Source organism: Hylobates moloch, unplaced genomic scaffold (assembly GCF_009828535.3).
Source record: "Hylobates moloch isolate HMO894 unplaced genomic scaffold, HMol_V3 SCAFFOLD_78, whole genome shotgun sequence".
Lineage (NCBI taxonomy): Eukaryota > Metazoa > Chordata > Mammalia > Primates > Hylobatidae > Hylobates > Hylobates moloch.
Window position 1 is genome coordinate 63,414 of NW_026652353.1, and position 26,676 is coordinate 90,089.

Below are 26,676 nucleotides of genomic sequence, written 5' to 3' on the forward strand. Positions count from 1 at the left end.
GGCTGAGGCGGAAGAATCACTTGAACCAGGGAGGCGGAGGTTGCAGTGAGCTGAGAACGTGCCATTACAGTGCAGTGTGAGCGACAGAGTGAGAATCCCTCTAAAAAAAAAAAGAAATTCTTTCTTCATTTACTTGGAAACCCTGGGAAGCCCCTATAAAATACTCCCTTTGAATACTTTAGCCAGGATTTCAGATTTCAAAAGGTCAAATACAATCATTGAGCAAAGCCTAAACCTTGTCTTTGTTTCTTGTTAGTCATCTGGCCATTTCCGTAAGTATGGCAATTATGCGAAGCCATTGAAAAAATGTGGTTTTGGTTAATTTTATTCCATTTCAAATGTTTTCTCTAATTGTTACTTTGGTCATGTGAATCTAAAAGAAACTATCTACATAACTAATCCTGCATTCAAAAGCTATTCATATTAGGGTGTTTACAGTTTAATCTTGTATCACAGTATAGTATAATCCTCTATAATTAGAAGTTAATTATTTATAAATTCATTGTTTTTAAGATTTTTCAAATTTGAAAACAGACAATCAGGTATAATTTTTGAAGTTCAATTCTACGACATTACCCACTAGTCTTCATGGCATTTCTATAATAAATAGTGTAAACCTGTGTCACCAGAATGGTGCAGACATGCTGATTGAAATGGAATGAGTTCAGCATTGTTGGTAGACTATTGGTATCCCAGAGGCTGATCATTCACTACAGCTTACTAAATACTGTTCCATGATGCCAGAGAGCACTTTTACTCAGGTTTCCCTTTTCCTCCCATTAATGTGGTCCTGTTGTGGTCTCCTGTTTCTCTTTAGCTATCCCACATGAGAGGTGATTATTTCTTGAATGAATGAGATTCCCTTTTTTTCCCTCTGCCATAGGAACATAATCCTCTTATGTTCCTTACTGGAAGTAACATGCAGGAGGCAGAAATGATGACAATATACAAACATCTTTCCCGCCATGTGGCCACCATAAGCAGCTTGCAACATGTTCCACCTAGAAGTCACTTACTTTCAGGCCAGCAGGGGTGTTTTTCTATGATGTGTCTCTTTCTCTTAAAAGCACCTCTGATTAAGTTTAGCACAATCAGGATAATCTCCATTTTGATAACACAAAGTCTACAGATGAGTAACCTGATTTCATGAGTGATTTCCCACCACAGTCACACGTTTCTACACTCAAGAGGAAAGTATTACACAGCAGGTGTGCAACAGGCTGGGAATCCAGGGTATTATCTTAGAATGTTGCCTACCCACCTAAATAAACTTTTAAAATCATCTTTTCCTGGGCACGGTGGCTCATGCTTCTAATACCAGCACCGTGGGAGGCTGAAGCAGGCAGATCATGAGGTCAGGAGTTTGGGACCAGCCTGGCCAACAGGAAACCCTGTCTCTACTAAAAATACAAAAATTAGTCAGACTTGGTGGTGCACGCCTGTAATCCCAGCTACTGAGGAGGCTGAGGCAGGAGAATTGCTTGAACCCAGGAGGTGGAGGTTGCCATGAGCTGAGATCACACCACTGCACTCCAGCCTGGGAGACAGAGCAAGACTCCATCGTGGGGGAAAAAAAAGTCTTTCTGCTGCTTTTGTTATCTACATAAACAAAGATCTCAACTGCATACAATAATTAACTACTTTCCAGTTTTATTCATTACAAATAACACCATTTTTCTGGCTTAAATTTTTTTTTATGCACCATTTATACATTCACACACACCTAGAACAATACAAATATATCCAATTATTCAATTTTGGTTGAATGTCCATTCAAGTAAGTGTTAAAAATGACTTTTTTTTCCCTGTTTTAAGAGGGCTTTTATTATTGTACTCAAGAGAGTTGTTTCTGGAGAAAAAGTTGCCTGTGCTTTAATAGGCAGACTCTGGAGAGAATCCAAATCACAAGCCAGAACATTTTATATTAATAAATTCAATACAAAGCAGAAAGTATAGATTTGTTTTCACCATTTTAAATGTGTTTAGTTTTGTTACTCACCTAATTAACATAATTTGTTTTGTTGCAATAATTGCTTTTATTCTGAAAATATGCACAAACCTATACTCACACAAAAACACTCAATTCATAATTTTCTTACACCTAAGGTTTATCTTCAGAGTAATATGTGTATATTTAACTGTATGTAAATGAAAACTAAAAGTCTATATGTTTGCAGACAGAGACCACATGTTCAAGGAAAACTATATTATAAGTATTTATAATTTTTCAGGACTCAGAAATGTATGGATTTTATTTTTCTTTTCTTTCTTTGTTTTTTGAGATGGAGACTCACTCTGTCAGCCAGGCTGGAGTGCAGTGGCGTGATCTCAACTCACTGAAACCTCTGCCTCCTGGGCTCAAATGATTCTCCTGCCTCAGCCTCCTGGCATGCACCACCATGCCTAATTTTTGTGTTTTTAGTAGACAAAAGGTTTCACCACGTTGGCCAGGCTGGCCTTGAACTCCTAAACTCAAGCATTCCACCCACCTCAGCCTCCCAAAGTGCTGGAATTACAGATGTGAGCCATTGTGCCTGGCCGTATTTTATTTACATTTTTGTATAATTATTATGACCATAAAAATAATCCTGTAGTCAATAATTTAATTGTACATTTTAAAATGAATAAAAGCATGTAATTACACTATTGGTAATACAAAAGATAAATGCTAGAGGTGATGGATACCTTATTTACCATAATGTAATTACTACATATTGTAGGCCTGAGTCAAAAGATGCCATATAAGGCATAAATATATACACATATTATATACTCACAAATACAAATAAAAAATTTCAATAAGAATAAAGAGTCAAAATTTAATCTATGGGAACAAGATTCTTTAACTCATTTGCAGTTTAAAGCCACTGACAGTGATTAATAAAGATGTTATTTTACAATGTACAAAATAGTATATTCCTACCATATTGTACCTACATCCTTGAGTAAAGTGGGATACAGTTAGTGGCACAATAATGGTTCATTAAACGCACAATAGTCTTAACATAGTAAAAATAAAATTAAGTTCACAAATAATCTAACAATTTTTTTTTTTTTTTTAGACAGAGTTTTGTTCTTGTTGCCCAGACTGAGTGCAATGGCACAATCTCACCTCACTGCAACCTCTGCCTCCCAGATTCAAGTGTTTCTCTTGCCTCAGCCTCCTGAGTAGCTGGGATTACAGGCATGCACCACCATGCCTGGCTAATTTTTTTGTATTTTTAGTAGAGACTGGGTTTCTCCATGTTGGTCAGGCTGGTCTCAAACTCCTGACCTCAGGTATCTGCCCGCCTTGGCCTCCCAAAGTGCTGAAATTACAGGCATGAGCCATCAAGCCCAGCCCTAACAGTTTTAAAATGTACTGCATTTTATTACATAAAAGTACAAGCAGTAAAGTAATATACTCATTTATTTTAATATACTTTTATTTCTTTGTGTCACTATAATAAAGTATTGCTCTGAACATTTACCTTACACATTACTTAATAGAATTTTACTACAGCCTCTCCACTTGTATTTTCATTATGCATCTTACATTTTAATGTTCTTACAGTTTTATAGAAAAAGTCATAATGTCCAAATAATGTAAAAAAACCTAATATTTCTGATGCAGAAGCAACTGATCACATGCTTTCTCACATGTGAATAGAAATAACAGCATAATTTGAAAGCTGTATTACATCATTCAGCTTTCAAAAAATTTTATTCAAGGAAACAAGCATACTTTCAACGTAATTACAATGCTTCCAAAAATCTACTCCTTTTAAAGTTACATAGAAATCATTTACCTAAAAACTGCAGTTGTGGATTAGTTTTTATACTCAATGCACTGATTTAGTGTAATGTCTGAAGTGTCAGGGCCTTATTCTACTGTAAATTGATATTTATATACAATCTTTTGAATTAAATATTTTTTCATATTTACTGCATCTGCAAAATTATATTTTAGCATAAACTCTGTGGTGTTTTCTAAGCTGTAGTTTCTGGAAAAAAAAAAAAAAAAGTGTTTCTAAACTTAATACATTTGTAAGACTCATCTCAAATATAAATTCCCTGATGTTGAACAAAGCTTGAGCAACTGCTTTAGGATTTTCCTCCAGTACAAAATGTGTGCAATAAGATCTGTGATACTAGTAAATGCACTATATAACTCCGTTTATATTTGTAATGCTTGTCTTCACAATAAATACTCTTCTTCACTTTAAAGGCTTATACTTTCTGAAAGTTTTTTTTGACAGTAATTGCAATTTTAATGCTTTTATTAAAAGGAAGATTTTTATGTTGAGTTAGATATGAGTAGGAACTAATGGGTTTTCCATATTCCTTCTATTTGTACAATTTTTCTCAAGGATACTAGCTTTTCTGTGAAATAAGGTGTAAGAACTGATTAAAAGTTTTGCCACATTCTTCACACTTGTAGGAGTTTTGCCAGTATGAATTATCCTACCTACAATCAAGTATGGCAACCATATAAAGGCTTTGTCACATTTTATGTATTTCTAGGGTTTCACACTAGTATAATTATTGTTATGTATAGAGAAGTTGGAGGTGTTCTTAAAAGCAATGTCACATTTTTTAGCTTTGTGGATTTCCTCTTCAGCATGAATTATCGCCATGTCTCTTAAGAACTGAGAACTTGTAGCTGGGTGTCGTGGCTCATGCCTGTAATCCCAGCACTTTAGGAGGCCAAGGAGGGTGGATCACCTGAGGTCAGGAGTTCGAGACCAGCCTGGCAAACATGGCGAAGTTGCATCTCTACTAAAAATAAAAAAATTAGCTGGGCATGTTGGAGGACACCTGTAAAAAAATTAGCTGGACATGCTGGAGGACACCTGTAATCCCAGCTACTCAGGAAGCTGAGGTAGGAGAATGGCTTAAACCCAGGAGGCAGAGGTTGCAGTGAGCTGAGATCATGGCATTGTATTCCAGCTTGGGTGACAAGCATGAAACATCATCTCAAAAAAAAAAAAAAAAAAATTGAAAACTTGTTATAGGCTTTGCCACATTCCTCAAACTTGTAGGATTTTTGTCCAGCATGAATTATGTGTAAGAAGGGTTCAGAACTTCCTAAAAGTTTTGTCACTTTCTTTATATTTGTAGGGTTTATGTTCCAAATAAATTCTCGTATTTAGTAAAAGCTGATAGCTGGTTAAAGGCTTTCCCACATTCTTCAAACTCACAGGGTTTCTCTCCAGTATGAATCATCTTATGTCTAGTAAGGGCAGAGGTGTCCTTAAAGGCTTTGCCACATTTTCTTATTTGTTGGGTTTCTTTCCCACATGAATTATCTAATGTCTACTAAAGTTTGAGGATGAAATAAAGGCTTTGCCACATTTATCACACTTGTACGGTTTCCCTCCAATATGAATTTTCTTATGTGAAAAAAGGATAGTGGGATAGTTTAAAGCGTTGCCACATTCTTCACATTTATAGTTTCTCTCCAGTATGAATTACCTTATGTGTAGTAAGGGTAGAGGGGCACTTAAAGCCTTTGCCACATTCTTCACATTTGTAGGGTTTCTCTCCAGTATGAATTCTCTTATTTGTAGGGTTTCTCTCCACTATGAATTATCTTATGTGCAGTAAGGTATGAAAACCGGCTAAAGGCTTTGCCACAGTCTTCACATTTGTACTGTTTCTCTCCAGTATGAATTATCTTATGTGTAGTAAGGTGTGAGGACCAGTTGAAGGCTTTGCCACATTCTTCACATTTGAAGGGTTTCTCCCCAGTATGAATTTTCTTATGTGTAGTAAGGGTTGAAGACTGGGTAAAACCTTTGCCACATTCTATACATTTGAAAGGTTTTTTTCCAGTATGTCTTATCTTATGTCTGTTTGAATTGGAAAATTTATGAATGACTTTCACATATTTATCACACGGAAATATTTTGCTTTGAGTAGTTGTCGAATATTGGTTAAGTCCATTATAACCTCTTTTGTGCACCTTACACTCATCCACACTTTCACAGCCCTTTTTAAACTGTAAATTGTCATGTCCATATTTATCATATCTTCTCAGTGTCACTTTTTGGAAAGAATCTTTTATGCTCTGCTCTGACCAAAGATCTTGGGCAAAATGAGAACACATAACTGAAAGAAACAATAAAAACACATTGCTTCAATTGCTAGACTCAGATAAATATACTTTATACATCTAACCTATACAATTATACAAACTGCATAAGCAAGATGACATAGCAAAATATCACAAGCTGTAATTTCTTCCTGGACACATAAATGTAACAAAAGCGGATGGCCCAAAATACATTTGTAAAAAATTTGTAAGTGAGTTAAGTGTATGAAGGGCCCCAGGTGAGCACAATGCAAAGAGCCACATAGAATAAAAAGAAAATTCTGTTACTTACACCCAACACAGCTCTTCCTGCTTTCCAGTATAACATTGTGCCTTTAAAAGTAAATTTCCAGTCAGATGCAGTAGCTCATGCCTATAATCCCAGAACTCTGGGAAGGTGACACATGGGTGGATCATAAGAAATTCACCCCATGACCCAAACATATCCCACCAGGTCCCACATCTAACAGTGAGAATTTATATTGCAGCATGAGGTTTGAAGAACATGGACATCCAAACCATATTATAGACCACCTAAGATTCACAGACACACACCAAGTGTCTCCAGTCAACTCTCCAGTCAACACCAAGATAACATACAGTATTCCTATTTGCATCTGGTGTATTCTGTTAGGACACATATGAAGTTTTATTAAATTAAAAATACTGACTGTGTGCCGTGGCCCTTGGCTATAATCCTAACACTTTGGGAGATCCATTGGGGCCAAAAGTTTGAGACCAGCCTGGGCAACATAGTGAGATCCTAACACTACAAACAAGCAAACGATTAGCCAGACATGGTAGTGCATGACTACAGTCCTAGATACTCAAAAAACTGAGGAGAAAGGATCACTTGAGCCCAGGAGGCTGAGGCTACAATGAGCCACAATTCTGCCACTGCACTGCAGCCTGGGTGACAGTAAGATCTTGTCTCAAAACAACAACCAATCATTTTTAAAACACTAAAATTACACACTGTGTGTTTTCTAACAAAAACTGAATGAAACTAGGAATTAAAAGCAAAAGTCAAACTGGCAAATTCAAAAATATGTGAATATGAAACACACTCTACAACATATTCTTGCTCAAGGGGCAAAAAAATTTATTTTTCAAAGTTGTCAATACAACCTACAGTTAAAACCTACAGTAACATGGCCAGGCATGGTGGCTCATGCCTGTAATCCCAGCACTTTTGGAGGCCAAGGCAGGTGGATCATGAGGTCAGGAGATTGAGACCATCCTGGCTAACATGGTGAAACCCCATCTCTATTAAAAATACAAAAAATTAGCCAGGCATGGTAGCAGGTGCCTGTAGTCCCAGCTATTTCAGAGGCTGAGGCAGGAGAATGGCATGAACCTGGGAGGTGGAGCTTGCAGTAAGCTGAGATTGCATCACTGCACTCCAGCCAGGGTGACACAGCGAGACTCTGTCTCAAAAAAAAAAAAAAAAAAACCACCTACAGTAACATAAACGATGTGACACTGACACAAAGATAAACAAATTAAAGAACAGAATAGAGAACTCAGAAATGAACCCTTCTGTATATGATCAGATGATCTTCCACAAAGTTGCCATGCATACCAAATAGAAATAATCTCTTCAAAAAATGATGTTGAAAACTGAGTATCAACACCGATAAGGTTGTTTATTTCCTTGAATGATACAATAATACATTTTAAATAAAATGCTTAAACATAAAAATACACAAGTGAGGAAAAGCATTTGAAAGAACATACAAAATCATTAATTTGTAGAGAAATGAAAAAAAAAACACAATGACAAAATCAACTTACACCCATTAGGTGCAATAAAAATAAAACCCACGTTGATTGCTGGTGGAAAACAAAGACATAGCCATTATTTAAAAATGTTGTAAATGTTCCTCATTTATAAATCTCTATCCAAACTATGTAACACAGGCCAGGTGCAGTGGCTCAAGCCTGTAATCCTAGCAGTTTGGGAGGCTGAGGTGGGCAGATAACCTGAGGTCAGGTGTTTGAGACCAGCCTGGCCAACACACCATTTCTACTAAAAATAAAAGATTAGCTTGGCGATGTGATGTGCACCTGTAATCCCAGCTACTTGGGAGGCTGAGATAGGAGAATCGCTTAAACCCAGAAGGCAGAGGTTGCAGTGAGCCAAAATCACGCCATTGTACTTTAGCCTGGGCAACAAAGTGAGACTCCATCTCAAAAAAAAGGAAAACAACAACAACAACAAAAAACAATATGCAACACAGGACCTGGAAGATATAATTGAAAATCTATGTGTATTGTACCATTATTCACAAAAGCCAAAAGGCTGAAGCAACCCAGATGTCTCTTGATTTATAAACATATCAAAAAATGTAACATATCTATATGATGAAGTATTATTCCACCTTAGAAAAAACAATCTTGTCAATTTTAAGATGAACTTTGAGAATATTATGTCACCTGAACTAATCCAGTGACAAAATTATGGATACTGTATGATTCCACATATATGAGAGATCTTAAGTAGTCAAAATCATAAAATCAGAAAGTGGAAGGTTTGTCTGTCAAGGGCTGGAGAGAGGGTAAAATGAGCAGTTGTTACTTAATGGTCAATGACTTTTAGTTTTACAAGATGTAAAGTTTCTAGAAGTCTTTTGCATAACAATGTGAATATACTTAACATGACTGAAATGAACAGCTTTTTTTTTTGAGACGCGGTCTCACTCTGTCACCCAAGCTGAAGTGTAGTGGTACAATTTTGACTTCCCTTCAATCTCCCAAGTAGCTGGGGCCACAGCTGCACATCACTATGCCTGGCTATTATTTTTTGTTTTTATAGAGAGGTGTCTCCATATGTTGCCCTGGCTGGTCTCAAACTGTTGGGCTCCATGGATCCTCCAGTCCTGGCCTCCCAAAATCCTGGGATTACAAATAAGAGCCTCCACCAAGCCTGGCCCTGAAATGCACACTTCAATAGATTTAAGGTGGTAAATTTTACATTATGTGTTTTTAAGACAATTTTTTTAAAGAAAAACTGAAAAAAAAAAAAAAAAAAAAAAAAAACCAAAACAGAATTATATATCTTTTTGAAAATTACTTTCAAATTGTAGAAGTGTTGCTCTCACAAAAGCAAATATATATTCATCATTAAACACATGGTGATAATAAGACTATTTTCATAAGTACTCACTTAGATAAAACTACCATAAAAAATCAGCTAAGAAAGAATATAAGCCATAACTAAAATTCGGGTCATATTTATACATAAATACACATATGTAATCTGATTATGATAGACATGCATAATTTATCTCTTAATTAAACCTTAAATTGACTTAAAGTGTACAAAAAGAATTGCAAATTGTCTAAAATTATAATACATAAGTAAAACCAAAACACCCAATAAACTAATGTTAAGAAACCTACACTGAGGCCAGACGCACTGGGTCACATCTGTAATCCCAGCACTTTGGGAGACAAAAGCATGCAAATCCCGAGGTCAGCAGTTCCAGACCAGATTGGCCAATATGGTGAAACCCCATCTCTGCTAAAAATACAAAAATTAGCTGAGCGTGGTGGCTCATGCCTGTAGTCCCAGCTACTCGGGAGGTCAAGGCAGAAGAATCACTTGAACCTTGGAGGGGTTCAAAACTTCAAAACAACAATAAGAGAAGTGTTTACTCATAAAATCTTTTATGCAACATTGAAGTATAATTTTTAAAAAATTGTCAGGCCGGGCGCAGTGGCTCACGACTGTTATCTCAACACTTTGGGAGGCCAAGATGAGCAGATCACCTGAGGTCAGGAGTTCAAGACCAGCCTGGCTAAAGTGGTGAAGCCCCATCTCTACTAAAAATACAAAAATTAGCTGGGGATGGTGACACATGCCTGTAATCCCAGCTACTTGGGAGACTGAGGTATGAGAATAGCTTGAACCCAGGAAGTGGAGGTTGCAGTGAGCCAAGATCACACCACTACACTCCAGCCTGGGTGACAGAGTGTGACTCCATCTCAAAAAAAAAAAAAAAAATTCTAGATAACTGCAATATTTAACTGTTAGTGTGTACTCACGAAATGCAAGTATTCTGAATCATTAGCATGCACAGTGTGGCAGTAAAATTTCAGCGATTATGCAGTATAATTATAACAGAAGACACTAATGAGAAAATAAATTAGCATTTAAAAGAAACTAGTTACTTTTAATATCTTAAATATATGGTATTCTTACACAAAATGAAACTGCTGTAATCAAACATTGGAAGCAAAGAGTACCCTTACATTGTTAAATAAAGAAGTATATATTTTGCAGAATGGGGTTAGACCCTCTGATATGTGAAACAAATATTAGGAAATAAACTATTTTATTATGGAGATATAGGCTGAAAAAAGTAGATGAACATCCTATAATTCCTTTTTGCCTTCAGCAAACTTAAATTTATAAATAACTATTTTAGTAACTATGGGTGCCTACTAATTATATAATTTACTTCAGGCATATCCTGAAAATTCTAGCATATCGTCTTCAATATCTGAATCTAAAATTACAAAAATATCTGAAAGAGAAAATAGAAAATAAAAATATATAGGGAGAGTGACATCAGTAAAATGAAAAGATTAAAAGTGCCCTATTTTCATATTCCCCTACAGCAAAACAATGTCAGCCATCTCTGACAAAAATACCTTTATGAGAGAACCAGGATTATGACTCACACCTGTAATGACAGCTCCATGGAACATTAAGGTTGGAAAACTGCTTCAGGCCAGGATTTTGAGACCAGCCTGGGTCTCAAAGACCAGATCAAAGATGTAGCAAGACGCCATCTGCAAAATAAGCGCCTCTAAGGGAGATCTGAGAGCCAGGGAGGGAGTTGTGAAATGCTGTTAAAGCTTAAGATTGAGAAGTGTTCTATTCAGAAGGCAGGCCCTCATTCAGGTGGGAAACTACAGGACCCCTGTTCATGGCTACAGACCAGGATAGGGTTAACCCAAGTTGGTCCCACAGAGAATTCTGAACTTACTCTGTAACCAGCCCAAACTCCCAGCCACAGCCTGGCAGAGGTCCTGCCATTCCAGAGACCTGGAGGAAGGCACCCATTTACAGCAATGTAGGCAGGCCTGCAGACTTTGGACTTTACTGGGGTCCCTGAAGCGGTTCAATGACTCAGTTTCAGTTACCTGAGACACAGTTTATGGTCAGTTCTGCCTACATAGAAACCCACACAATTGGGCCGGGTGGGGTGCCTCATGCCTGTAATGCCAGTACTTTGGGAGGCCGAGGCAGGCGGATCATCTGAGGTCAGGAGTTTGAGACCAGCCTTGCCAACATGGTGAAACCCAGTCTCTACCAAGAAAATACAAAAAATTAGCTAGGTGAAAGAAAGAAAGAAAGAAAGAAAGAAAGAAAGAAAGAAAGAAAGAATCCATTGCAATCGAAGAAAAATAAGTAAAAGTTGCTATTTGTGGATCATACATCTTATATTTTAAAAACCATAAACAGTACATTAAAACCTGTCTAAACTAATGAATACACTAATTAGCAAAATATAAAATTAACACACAAGTACATGTATGGTTTCACACCCTTAAAACAAACTATCTGATAAAATAGAGGAAGAAAAAATCTTGTTTAATATAGCATTAAACAATAAATTTCTGAGAAAAAGATTAACCAAGAAGGTAAGAAAATGTTTACAATAAAAAAATGAAAAATTAGAAGATCCAAATAAATTTTAAAATATTTGATGTCTAGGGATTGAAAGAATAAATATTATTAAAGTTTCATATTATCCAAAGTGATCTATAGATTTCATAAACATCCTGTCAAAATTGCAGTTTTTTTTTTTACAGAAATGGAAAATACAATTCTAAAATTTACATGAAAATAAAATAAATTCTGAATAGCCAAAGCAATCTTGAAAAAAAAGAACAAAGCAGAAGGAAATCATACTTATAATTTCAAACTATATTTCAAGACTATACAGTAATAAAAATAGAAAGGACTACGTAGAAAAATAAACAAAAAAATTCAACAGAAACTACTACTCTCACACGTCAGATCTGATGCAAAAAGAGAAATGATTCTGAAAATCATGCAGATATTTGTGCATCCCCAAAACAATGAAAAAGCAGCCAGATTGTGCAGTCTTTTATATGCCATGAAGAGGACTTTGGCTCTCACTGTGAACTTGAAGGGAGCTCACCGAAAGAAAAGTAGAATTTTTACAGAATTTAAAAGCATAAGCAGAAGATGCCCCTTTATAAGAGCAAAATTTAAGAAAAAAAAAAAAAAAAAAAAAAAAACAGCTGCCCAGGAACTATTTCCTTTGGAACACAGCTTCCCAAATCACACTTTAAGGACTGGCTTTCTCTTTGACTTTGGGACCCCTTATCTGTGTCGTCTGCTGTATTCATTTTCACTCGCACCTACCTGAGGGGTTGGCTACCATTTCATGTTTCTTCATGGTCAAAGGTTTTTTTCCTTGCTCCAGACAGGTGATTAGGTCTGGCTTAGAGATAACAATACCTGTTTTATTAAAAATAAATAACATGAATCTTGCTCATATTCTCCAATTACAAGCTAGTAATGTGCTCAGCAAAGACAATGTAATAAAATATTATAGTAAATTAATACCAAAGTACAAATTTATAACAGAAATTTCTAAATATTTAGAAAATACTTTAAATTTGCCAGGTGCAGTCGCTCATGCCTGTAATCTCAGCACTTTGGGAGGCCAAGGTGGGTGAATCACAAGGTCAGGAGTCAGAGACCAGCCTGGCCAGCATGGTGAAACCTCATCTCTACTAAAAATATAAAAATTAGCCAAACATGGTGACTCGCCCCTGTAGTCCCAGATACTCGGGAGGCTGAGGCAGAAGAATTGCTTGAACCTGGGAGGTAGATGTTTCAGGAAGCTGAGATCACACCACTGCACTCCAGCCTGGGTGACAGAGTGAGACTGTCTCAAAAAAAAAAAAAAAAAAAAAAGAAAGAAAATACTTTCAATTTGTAGGTTTCTTAATTTTCCTTCCTGGTACTACTGAATCAAAAATTGGTGGTGGCAATTAGATTTTCAGGTGGAAGCTACAATAGTTTATGTCAGTAAATTTCTGGAATTACCACTAATTTGGAGTGAAGATTACAGCTCACCTCAGAAATATGGAAAGTTTGGATTAAGATGAAACATCTTGAAGAAATTTTTTTCTTTTTTTTTTTCCCCCTCGAGACAAAATCTTGCTCTGTTGCCTGGGCTGGAGTGCAATGGCATGATTTTGACTCACTGCAACCTCCACCTCCTGGGTTCAAGCTATTCTCCTGCCTCATCTTCCCAATTAGCTGGGATTACAGGCATGTGCCATCATGCCCAGCTAATTTCTTGTACTTTTAGTAGAAATGGGGTTTCACCATGTTGGCCAGGCTGGTCTTGAACTCCTGGCCTCAGGTAATCCCCCCACCTCAGCCTCCCAAAATGCTGGGATTACAGGCATGAGGCACTGAAGAAATTATTTTCTAAATGAACAAATTCTGAAGATTTTCCTGAAGAAGTGGATCTGAAACTTTTATAAAAGAATTACTAAAAAAAATCTACAAAAGAAATAAAACCTTTTGTGTATATTATGAATTATGTATTAAAGTTTTTCTCACCAAGGAAGACCAGGTTACTGTAGTTCTCTAACATCACATCCCTATATAAATTCTGCTGTGCAGTGTCCAGGCAATGCCACTCCTCCAGAGAGAATTCTATGGCCACATCTCTAAATTGCAATGGTCCCTGGAAAACACACACACATCCGTTTTTACCAAGTGGCCATGGGTGGAATTTTTAATTTGACTTAAGGTCAAATGAGAGAGTAAAGACAAATGGTTCTGACTTATAGGACTGACTAAAATTATCCAATAAAATAACTTGCAACACAGAAATATTCTCTAAAGTATTCTCTGAGGAAAAAGAACAGCATAAGATCCACAATATCAGTTCGTGTATTTTTCTAGATAGTAAACTGTAAAATTAAGGGTATGAACATGAACATGTACATTTTTTAGTGCTATGTTTACATGATATGGAATGAGTTGTGAATATTTTTCAGACGAAAAAGACATGCTGAGTTAGAAGGTACCTCTCAAATTTAAATATATACAATAAGTTGAAGACCTTGTTATACAGGGTTTTTTTTCCAGAAGATCTGGAATAAAGTCTGATTTTTTGAATTTCTAACAAGCTCACCAATAATGTCAATGTTTTTGGCCCAAGAAGGATATTTTGTCAAACATCCAGTAAGTGGAAGAGCCTGTTTTTACCAGTTTTTCTGGCCTGTAAACAAAGATAAGAGTCTTCATTTTCCAAAGAAAAATATGTAGAAACAATTAAGAAAAAAGGACAACTGTCAGATTAAATGTGGTCGTTTATTCACATCAGCTGCATAAAGATACTTAATAATGAAGAGAAAAATAATCAGCTACATAGTGAAAAATATCTGTCAGAGAGCTATTTAAGCAAGTGAATCACTAACCATTAACTTCACTAGGAGAAATTTTTATGATGTGCTAATGCACACAGAAGAACACAGCATCACTGTTGAAATATTCCTCTTTGAAAAAAGTAAATAAAATCTGATTCAATCATAAAGAACCATCAGTTTTATGCAAACCTCAAAATACAGATAACACCTATGTTCTATAATTTTTAGTAATAATTTTAAATAGACTTCATTTAGCACCCTAGAGAGCAGGTATGTCATAATAAGTTTTTTCAGAACTTTGTGGGTAATAAATGGCATCCCATTTAAATAAGCAATTTTTTTTTTTTTTGAGGCAAAGTCTCACTCTTGTCCCCCAGGCTGGAGTGCAATGGCATGATCTCCACTCACTGCAACCTCCACCTCCTGGGTTCAAGTGGGTCTCCTGCCTCAGCCTCCCGAGTAGCTGGGATTACAGATGCCTGCCACCATGCCCGACTAGTTTTTGTATTTTTAGTAGAGACGGAGTTCCACCACATTGGCCAGGCTGGTCTCGATCTCCTGACCTCGGGTGATCTGCCCACCTAGACCTTCCAAGGTGCTGGAATTACAGGTGTGAGCCATCGCGCCAGACCTAAATAAGGAATTTTTTTCTTTTTTTTTTTTTTATATGGAAAATCACTCTGTTGCCCAGGCTGGATTGCAGTGGTGCAACCTCGGCTCACTGCAACCTCTGCTTCCCAGGTTCAAGCTATTCTGCTGCCTCAGCCTCCTGAGTAGCTGGGATTGCAGGCGCCCACTGCCACGCCCGGCTAATTTTTTGCATTTTTAGTAGAGAACACATGAATGGAGCCTCAACATTACATGTTCTCCATCTTTACTAAGGACCACAGTTTTCCCCAATAGAAATCTTGAGTATCCACATTTTTCCATGTTCAACAGCCACAAAGGGAACATTTTTAATATTGCAGATCATAAATTCTTGTTGAGAAATCTGCATGGCATATGAGAAGTTATGATGTAGAGAATGAAGAAAAGGCTCTGGGATACAGCAGAGAAACATTTTTCAGACAGCTTTGACTATTCTAAGAATTTTAAGAAGTACTTAAACCAAACTCCTTAGGGAGGAAAAACACAAGTAGAGAAGTAAAAGTTTGCAAGTACTAAATGCACGGCATTCCAGAAGGCAGAGTGGACACAGCTCTTCAGCTGAGGCATGTTTACCTAAAGAAAAGTCTTTTTTTTTTTTCCTCCTATCTCCTCCTTCACTGGAATTCCTTCTCAGATGAGATACTCTGGACAAATTACACCTGAATCTTGAGAATATGCCTTTAAAGGTGTCAGTACCACAAGTATACCTGCTAGCATGAGATCAACTGGCAGAAAAAGACAGAAAAAGTTCACCCATTTCTGTCCTTTGAAACAGAAGAGGTTCAGGAACGATGAGCTGCTCCATAAAGATGAAAATATAAGTTTCTCCTTTCCTGTCCTCAGGTGCCCTCCCCTGCCACAGACACCATCCATTTCTGCTACAGTAATGGAAATATGTGCCACTGACCTGTCCCTACCAAACCCAAACAGAACAGACCCTGCGGCTACCCTTTAGTGCAAAGGTGGAACTTAACGCTCATGAATGTATTTTACAGCCCTCATACCTGATTCTGGCCTCACCTTAGAGTCACATGAGGCCCTTCATTAAAACAACGTGGATGCTTCCACCCACAACAATAAACAGAAGCTGTGGGGAGGGCACAAAAGATTTCTGCAAATTGGCCACGTGATCCTCATGAGCAGCCTGGGCTGATAACCACTAAGTTAAGCATTGCCTCTCAAGCTTTAACCAGCTTATAATTCACTTGGTAATTTTAGCTCCACCTTATGTAATGTGATTCTGCAGGTTTGAAAAGGGTCCATGAATGGGTGTTTCAAACAAGTTCCCTGTCAATGCTGATGTTGCTCCCCATTAGCTCCTTATTATCATTAGTCAGAGAAGCAGGCACAGCACATGGTCCCTTACACTTAGCACTCATGTCACAACCAAATACTTCTCATACAAACAAGGACAAGCCACCTCCATCCTAAAGTTTTATATTATTTGATGTCTCTTCAAAGTTTACAGAGGAAACAAGGCAGTAATGTCTGAATAAGTCTGTATTTTAAAAACAACATGTACACATGTACTAATGCAATGTTTATTAAGCAGGTACTATGTGCTCAAGTGTATGATACAGAGCACTGTGCTGGGCATAACACATTATGTGATTTAATTCTCATAACACCCTGGGAGCTGGTACTAAGGGTTTAATAGTTTTCAAGATTTAGATAAAGGGCCCAGCATTTTTATTTCTTCTTCTGTTTCTCTGTCATCAATTTTTTTTAAATTGTACAGAATAAAAGCTAAAAATAGACAGATGAAAGATACAGAAAGAAAGAGGTTAATGTAGTTTAGACAAAATTTTATTCTGTTTATATTTACTTTTTTGTGACTTATGGATCAACTACTGGATCTGCAGGAATAGAAAACAAGTTTCTAAATAGAATGTCTCTGCAAGCACTGGTTTTAATAGAACATTTAAAATCTAGGACCCTAAAATACATACTTTATTCATCCCATTTATCTGCTTTGTGGTTTCAGGAAATTGTGAGCACCAGCCCTAGAAAGGCAGCAGGATTCACCAGCCAAAACTCTCATCTCTTCTAATCAGTTCTCTGAAGCAAGACTACAAGAGGGTCAGACCTAAATAAGGCCTCCAAAAAGGGTGAATCTGAACAGGTCTGGGTCAGGGTGAGGACCTGCTCTCTATGTCACTGCGGTACTACCAGTTTTGTTTTTTCTAAGCTTACCTAAAAAACAAAACAAAACAAAAAAAACCCTAAATCCCAGAGTTTCTGTAATTTTAATATTTTCTAGCCACTGCCCTGTCAACTTTATACTACATTGTAATATGCAATTTAAACAAATCCTTTAAGGTTTTCTAGGGTAATTTTTTTTTTTTTGAGATGTAGTCTCGCTCTGTCACACAGGCTGGTGTGCAGTGGTGCCATCTCGGCTCACTACAGCCTCTGCCTCCAGGGTTCAAGTGATTCTTCTCTCTCAGCCTCCTGAGTAGCTGGAACTACAGGTGCGTGCCACCACGCCTGGCGAATTTTTGTATTATTAGTAGAGACGGCATTTCACCATATTAGCCAGTCTGGTCCCAAACTCCTGACCTTGCGATCCACCTGCCTCGGCCCCACAAAGTGCTGGGATTACAGTCATGAGCAACCACACCCAGCTTTTCTAGGGTAATTTTATTAGAAAATAAATATGTACATGCAGCAAGGTAAAAGAAATAGAAATTATACGGCCAGGAGTGGTGGCTGACGCCCATAATCCCAGCACTTTGGGAGGATGATGTGGGTGGATCACCACCTCAGGATTTCGAGACCAGCTTGACCAGATGGTGAAACCCCGTCTCTACTAAATATACAAAAATTAAAAAAAAAAGATATATATAAACTAGCTGGGCGCGGTGGCTGGCACCTGTAATCCCAGCTACTCAGGAGGCTGAGGCAGGAGAATCGCTTGAACCAGGGCAGCAGAGGATGCAGTCAGCCAAGATCACACCACTGCATTCCAGCCTAGGTGACAGAGACTCCGTCTCAAAAAAAAAAAAAAAAAAAAGAACTTATAATAACAATTCCTCTGCTCATAAATATGCCTTCAGATGTAGACATCAGAAGTCTCAAAAATATAAAGAAAGTGGCCTAAATAAAGCCCAAGATTTTGGACACATCTACTTATTATACCAACCATATGATGCATAATTCAATTATTTATCCAGTTGCTAGTCTAGACTAAAAGCTTCTGGATTGTAGGAACCAAGACTGCTTCATAGTTTTTTTTTTAATGGCCATATAAAATGGAAGCAACTAGTTTATCCATTTGGGTCTCCAGATCTTTTCCTTCTTTATCATCCAAGTACTAAGAAACTGGAGAAACTCTCATCTGGGTACCAACCAAAGACACCTCTTGTATGAGGGGATGAACAAACACAGATGACTCATTTCCCTTACACTGAGACAGAAGGAGAATTAACCACTCTTGTCAGCCTAACACAATTCTGCTCTGGACATCCTCAAATGCCTCAAAGACACCTAGGTGATTGTGAGGGAATCTCCAGTGACCCTGGGCTGATGGCTCAATGATAAGCCAGGCTGGAGAGACTTAGGCTGAAGACCAGTGTAACAGAATAGAGAGCCCAGAAATAATGCCACCCTCCTGCAACCATCAGATTTTTGACAAAGCTGACAAGAGAAATGTGGGAAGAATTCTCTCTTTAATAAATGGTGCTGGAATAACTACCTAGCACTATGTAGAAGACTGAAACTAGGTCACTTCATTACAGCATATACAAAAATCAACTCAAGATAAACACTTAAATGTAAGCTTAAAATTATAAGAAACACTGCACAAAAACCTAGGAAATACCATTCTAGACACAGAAACTGGCAAAGAATTCATGATGAAGCTACCAAAAGCAACTGCAACAGAAGCAAAAATTGACAAATGGGACCTATTTAAACTAAAGAGCTTCTTCACAGCAAAGGAAACTATCAACAGAGGAAAAAGACAACCTACAGAATAAAAGAAAATATTTGCAAACTTTGCCTCTGACAAAGGTCTAATATCCAGAATTTATTAGAAACTTAAACAACTTTAAAAGAAAAATCCAAACGACCTCATTAAGAAGTAGGCAAAAAAGACGAACAGATGCTTTTCAAAAGAAAATATACATGTGGCTAAGAAGTACATGAAAAAAATGCTCATTGCTAATCACTAGAGAAATTAAAAGAAAAACCACAATGAGATATCACTTCACACCAGTTAGAATGGCTATTTTCAAAAAGTCAAAAAATAACAGATGCTGGCAAGGTTGCAGAGAAAACGGAATGCTTATACTCTGCTGGTGGGAGTGTAAATTAGTTCAACAACTGTAAAAAGCAGTGTGGCGATTCCTCACAGAACAATAGAATTATCATTTGACCCAGGGATCTCATAATTGGGTATATACCCAAAGAAATATAAATTATTATATTATAAAGACACATCCACATGCATGTTCACTGCAGCACTATTCACAATAGCAAAGACAAGGACAGGCCCTAAATGCCTATCGGTGGTAGACTGGGTAAAGAAAATATGGTATGGTCAGAAGCAGTGGCCCATGCCTGTAATCCCAGCACCTTGGGAGGCCGAGGCAGGTGGATTCCCTGAGCTTAGAAGTTTGAGATCAGCCTGGGCAACAATGCAAAATCCTGTCTCCATGGAAAATACAAAAAGAAAAATTGGCCAGGTGTGGTAACGCCCACGTGTAGTCCAAGCTACTTGGGAAGATGAGGTAGGAGAGAATTGCTTGAGCCTGGGAGGTTGAGGTTAAAGTAAGCCAATATCATGCCATGGCACTCTGGCCTGGGCAATAAGTGAGACTCTGTCTCCAAAAAGAAAATAAAATAAAAGATTTAGTCAAAACAAAATACGGTACATAAACATCATGGAATACTCTGTGGCCATTAAAAAAAAATCATGTCCTTTGCAATAACATCAATGAAGCTGGAGACCATCATTCTTAGAAAACAAATGCAGAGGCCTGGCGCAGTGGCTCATGCCTGTAATCCCACCACTTTGGGAGGCCAGTGTGGGTTGATCACTTGAGGTCAGGAGTTCGAGACCAGCCTTCCCAACATGGAGAAACCCCGTCTCTACTAAAAATACAGAATTAGCTGGGTGTGGTGGCATGCACCTGTAATCCCAGCTACTCAGGAGGCTGAGGCAGGAGAATCACTTGAAACTGGGAGACGGAGGTTGCAGTGAGCCGAGATCACACCATTGCACTCCAGCCTGGGCAACAAAAGTGAAACTCCGTTTCAAAAAAAAAAAAAAAAAATAATAATAATAATAATAATAATGCAGAAACAGAAAACCAAATGCATGTTTTTATTTATAAGTAACAGCTAAATAATAACACACAAACACAAAGAGGAGAACAGACGCTGCAGCCTAGTTGAGGGTGGAGGGTGGAAGACTAAGAGAATCAGAAAACATACCTGTTTGGTGCTATGCTTAATACCTCAGTGACAAAAAAAATCTGCACGCGAAACGCCCATGCACCAAAACAAACCCACGTGTACCCCAAAACAAAAATAAAAGCTAAAAGAAAAAATTAAATCCCTGGGTGGGAGAGAGTGCAATGTAGGTGAGAGGACTGATTTGTGCTACAGATAGTGGTCCCGGTGCAGCTGTACTCTGATTTATTACTTTGTGCAGGCAGACATACGAGATTATGAACAGCTGATTCAAAATGCTAGGTTGGTGCAGAAAACAGGTTGCTGCTGCAGATTCAGTGTCTGGGGATGGGGATACGCCAGGAGACTTGTAGAGACTTGTGGGTTCTTGGCAAGAAACACTAGGATCAAAAATGCCGTGGTGAAGTTCTGAGGGTGGTGCCTACTCCTGGGAGGAGGGTGGACATGTCAATGTCTAGTGTGTGTGTTTGTGAGTGGGTGGGAATCCTGTGGTGGCAGCTGTGGGAAAAGGGAGTCTGTCATCAGAGCTCCTTTTTTCTAAGTTTTCAGTCCTCCGTCACCCTGGGAGAATACCTGGAATCACAGGACAATGGGCAGTGTGACAGCCTGTGTACCAGACAGCAGAGCTCCCATTCCGAAACACCTAGAGTTTTATTCCAGGCCAGACTTCTGTGATATCTTTTTTCTGGTACCAAATCTGTAGAGTTAGCTGAACATTAAACAATTCTCCGACACCAACTCATTGTCTACCATTTGAATTCTGACATCACCCAGAGTCAACACAGACCCTGATTCAGGGCTCGGTCCCACAACACTGTCCTCACTGCAGATGCCAATCACAAACCCCATGGGCTTATCTATGCTTCTGAGCTACTGTTTAAAAACTGAGGAGTCCCGTAACCTCTCTGAATTTCAATAATTTGGTAGAGCTACTCACAGAACTCAGCAAAACACTGTAGTTATGTTTACTAGTTTATTATAAAAAGTACAACCCAGGAAAAGTCAAATGGAAGAAATGTACATGACAAAGAAAAGAGGTGGGGAAAGATGAAATACATAGATAATCCTGGAAAATATTTGTGATTAATAAAATTCTCCATCCTTTGTGTGCTCCAGAAACAGTTTATGGAAAGAAACACTCTTCCCATTATGACTTAGACAGTGCTCTCTTTTCTTACCTATCACACAGACAGACACACACACTGCACATTTTCTCCTTTTTCTCATTAAAATAATCAGCTGAATTTGTCTTCAGCGCTCAAAATAAAATATTTCTTCACTTTGTCACCTAGGCTGGAGTGCAGTGGTGCAATCTCGGCTCACTGCAACCTCTGCCTCCCAGGTTCAAGCAATTCTCCTGCCTTGGCCTCCCAAGTAGCTGGGATTATAGGTACCCACCAACACACCTGGCTTTTTTTTTTTTTTTTTAATGGAATTTCACTCTTGTTGCCCAGGCTAGAGTGCACTGGTGTGATCTTGGCTCATCACAACCTGTACCTCCCAGGTTCAAGCCATTCTCCTGCCTCAGCCTCATGAGTAGCTTGGATTGCAGGCATGCATCACCATACCTGATGATTTTTTTTTGTAGCAGAGATGGGGTTTCTCCATGTTGGTCAGGCTGGTCTCAAACTCCCGACCTCAGGTGATCTGCCCACCTTAGCCTCCTAATAATTTTTTTATTTTAGTAGAGACAGGATTTCACCATGTTGGCCAGGCTGGTCTCAAATACCTGACCTCAGGTGATCTGCCTGCCTCAGCCTCGCAAGGTGCTGGGATTACAGGCATGAGCCACCACACTTAGCCTGAAATAAAATATCCCTTAATCGAACTCTTCTTAAGCTTATCTCCCTCCCTCAGGCTCCTGAACTTTGTGTTACCCTCAGTCGGAGTCAGCATACAACCCCATTTTACGTCCCTCCTAAGAACATGCTGATTTCAGGGTAAGACATTCTCTGATCTAAGATCTGAGTTTTTCACTCTCCATTTGTCATTCCCTTCCCACCTCCTTTCTAATCTTGTTGGCTCCTCCCTAAAAAACAAAGCCCTTTTCTGCCTACATCTTTGCAAGCCATAAAGATCTTATACTTAGTTGGTATTTTCTGCTGTTGCAATTTTTTTTTGGAATTCATTTTTTTAACATAAATAAATATTTTTTATTTTACAAAGTGTAGAAAGTGCCGCAAAACATAACAACTTCATCATCAGTAAGACCCTCTCAGTTTCCTTTCATCTTAACCTCAACTGCACCTGCCTGTGGATCCCCAGCTTTCCACGGCTCTGTGGCTTCTCTCAGGATAAAGCCTCCTATGGCTGGGGTGAGCAGGCTGGGACATCTGCAGGGGAGGCTCCCCAGAAAAAACTGAGTCTTTAATAACATCCTGTTGCAGGCTTAATATCAGCCTTAGCTTGGAGTCACTAGGTTCAAGCTTTAATTTCCATGTCAGAGTTATTCACTTGGTTTTTGAAACTAAGTGTTAGAAAAATCCAGGGAAATTACTCAAACACAGTATTTATATGAGAGAAGGAAATTTTAAGGTGCTTACTTTTTTTTTTTGAGACAGAGTCTCACCCTGTGGCCCAGGCTGGAGTTCAATGGCATGATCTTGGCTCACTGCAACCTCCGCCTCCCAGGTTCAAGACCTTCTTGTGCCTCAGCCTCCCAAGTTGTTGGGAATACAGGCATATGCCACCACACCCGGCTAATTTTTGTATTTTTAGTAGAGATGGGGTTTCATCATGTTGGGCAGGCTGGTCTCAAACTCCTGACCTCAAGTGATCCACCTACCTCGGCCTCACAAAGTGCTGAGATGACAGGCGTGAGCCACTGCACCTGGCTAAGGTGCTTGCATTTGATACCTCCACAAGAAAAGCAAATATGTCTACTTCTTTCAGAAAATATACGTATTATTTTATTATTTATCTTAAAAATAAGTAGGCCGGGTGCGGCAAATCATGCCTGTAATCCCAACACTTTGGAAGGCTGAGGCAGGTAGATCACGATGTCAGAAGATCAAGACCATTCTAGCCAACATGTTGAAACCTCCTCGGTACTTAAAATACAAAAAAATTAGCTGGGCATGGTGGCACGTTCCTGTAATCCCAGCTACTCAGGAGGCTGAGGCAGGAGAATTGCTTGAACCCGGGAGGTGGTGGTTGCAGTGAGCCAATATCACACCACTGCACTCCAACCTGGTGACAGAGTGAGACTGTTTCAAACAAATAAATAAATAAAATAATGTAGTAAAAAATTAGTCATATGGGAACACTTCTAGAAGGTACCATGTTTCATCACATATAATTTAGCATTTAACTCAGAACTCAACAGGATATAGAACTGAGATATTCACTGTCACAAATTTACCCTGCAAAAAGAGGAACTAATGTGTTGATGAATCCATGTAACTCATCAATTATCTACCACATTTTCCTGTGGAAATATATTCATTGTCTACAGCCAAAATGGAAGAGAGATTTTCCCTATTTTTTTCCTTGGTAACTAGAATTCCTGGCAAACATAGTGAAACCCCAGCTCTACTAAAAATACAAAAATTAGCTGGGCATGGTGTCACGTGCCCTTAGTCCCAACTACTCCAGAGGCTGAAGCAGAAGAATCGCTTGAACCTGAGAGGCGGAGGTTGCAGTGAGCTGAGATCTGACACTGCACTCCAGGTCTGGCGACACAGCGAGACTCCGTCTCAAAAAAAATATAAAAATAAAATAATAATTGAGGAACATGGGGTACACTTGAGGCCTTGCTTGGGACACGTGGAAAATGCCAGGGACAATCAGTCCGCTGTGGGGTGTGAAAATAATTAAGTGGCAGGCAATTAGACTGAAGAGGCTCTAGTCTCTGGATTTCTACCTCAAAAAAAAAAAAAAAAATCTAAGCTCATGTGCATTTTTTGGGAAATTACTACATTAGGGGAAACAAAATTTAGGCTTAAGCAACTATAAACTGCCAATTAAACTGTAATTACATAACCAGGTATTTTTAGTAGAGACAGGGTTTCAACCCATTGGCCAGGCTGGTCTTGAACTCCTGACCTCTTGATCCACCCGCCTTGGCCTCCCAAAGTGCTGGGATTACAGATGTGAGCCACCCCGCCCGGCCATAACTAGGAAATTTCTACCTTGATTGTACAAATTAAGAAACTACATAACTAAGCCTAACCAATTACTGAATTTGGTTTTCTTCATCATGCATTTTATAAATGTCTTTTCTTCAAGCCACTCCCATGGACCACAAACTACAGACTGTAGCTGGGTGCTATACAATTCTGGATTCACCCTTTGATTAAATTATTTGATATTTTTGCGGTGACTCCCATAATTTTTTTTTTTTTTTTTTTTTTTTTTAAGACAGAGTCTTCCTCTGTCGCCAGGCAAGATCTCAGCTCACCGCAACCTCCACCTCCAGGGTTCAAGCGATTCTCTCATTTCTGCCTCCTGAGAAGCTGGGATTACAGACATTTGCCATCACACCCAGCTAATTTTTGCATTTTTAGTAGACATGGGGTTTCCCCATTTGGGCCAGGCTTATCTTGAAGTCCTGACTTCAAGTGATCCGCCTGCCTCGGCCTCCCAAAGTCCTGGGATTACAGGCGTGAACGACCGCGCCTGGCCCCATAAATTTTTAACAGCAGAAAACAGAAACTGTGAACCCCAGGGACCAAAGCTCTTCCCATTCCTGAACCCGCACCCCGAGTCAGGATTCTCCCCTGACGACCCTCTGGTGGTCCTTGCACATTCTAGGAGAGACGGGGCGCTGCGGTTGCAGAGCTGCCCACAGAGCGCTCCAGGCCAGAGCACAGTCACTGCGCGGGGAAGACACAGGACGCCCGGGAGCCCGGCTGTCAGCGTAGCCGCCATCTTATGGCTGAACGGGACTGAGGCCGAGCTGGGCAAGAACTCAGGGTGCAGATTGTGGAGCTGACTGCGCAGAGGCCTCAGTCCCGCCACAGCCACTTCCCACCGGTTCCAACCAGCACGTCCCCCTCTCTCGGGATGTTGGACCGGCACTCTCACCATTTCTAAGCTTCCAGGGGCTCCCGGGCGTCTTAGCTGTGGATCTCCCAATACCTGCAGGACACAGGGCCACAGAGGCTGCGCCTCTAGGAGCAGAGGACACAGAGCAGTGAAGACGAGACCTGGAGTTCCGGCTGCAGTCACAGACAAAGGCCCTGCAAAACCCGGAAGCCTTCCGCTTCACTCTGGCTGCGTGCCTGATTGGACAGTTTCCAGCCCAGGGTCCCTGATTGGATAATGCTTAAATCCCCACCCCCTCAGGCCCTGAGAGACAGAAGATGTGATCAGATGCTGGGCTGAGTGAACAAAGAGTGACAGCCTAAGCGGCTGGCTTTTCAAACAGGGCTTCCTCCCTGAGCTGAGCCAGGCCCACCCCCGAGCATGGGAACATTTTATCTCTTGTTTACGCTCTCTTGTTGAATGTATTCAAAAGGTGAACCGCAGTATTTTGCTGTCATATGAATAATACATAAAATTTTTGTTCAACAGAAAATCAACTTTTACTTTGGTAATAGGGTATTATCTATTAAAGCTAATTTTAGTAAAACCTTATAAATAAATCAGATTTGTCATTTTTGACCACTCTAGATTTACACATATATTTTGTAATATCTTGTAATTTTTTAAACTATTTATATTTTATTTTTATCCACATTCTTTTTATTTTTTCAATTTGAAACAGCCTTTAAGTAATTTCCAACAGCTATAGGAGATAGAAAGAAATCATTTAGGGGCAGGCACGGATAGTTCACGCTGGTAATTCCAACACTTTGGGAGGCCAAGGTGAGCAGATCACTTGAGGTCAGGAGTTAAAGACAAGGCTAGCTAACACGGTGAAACCCCATCTCTAATAATAACTAATAATATAAATAATAATAATAACTAATAATATAAAAAGTTACCTGGGTGTGGGGGTGCACATCTGTAGTCCCAGCTACACCGGAGGCTGAGGCAGGAGAATCGCTTGAAGCCAAGAGGCGGAAGTTGTGTAACAGCCCAAGGGGTTCATTTTGCCCTTTGCCTAGACAGAGCCGATTCATCAAGACAGGGGAATTTGTGGAGGAAAAGTTACATATTAAATT

At 39.1% G+C, this 26,676-nt stretch overlaps 1 pseudogene; it reads right to left on the reverse strand.

Moving 5' to 3' along the window:
• Positions 1 to 599: 599 nt before the first annotated feature.
• Positions 600 to 25,686, reverse strand: LOC116463895 (zinc finger protein 737-like; annotated as a pseudogene).
• Positions 25,687 to 26,676: the final 990 nt, after the last annotated feature.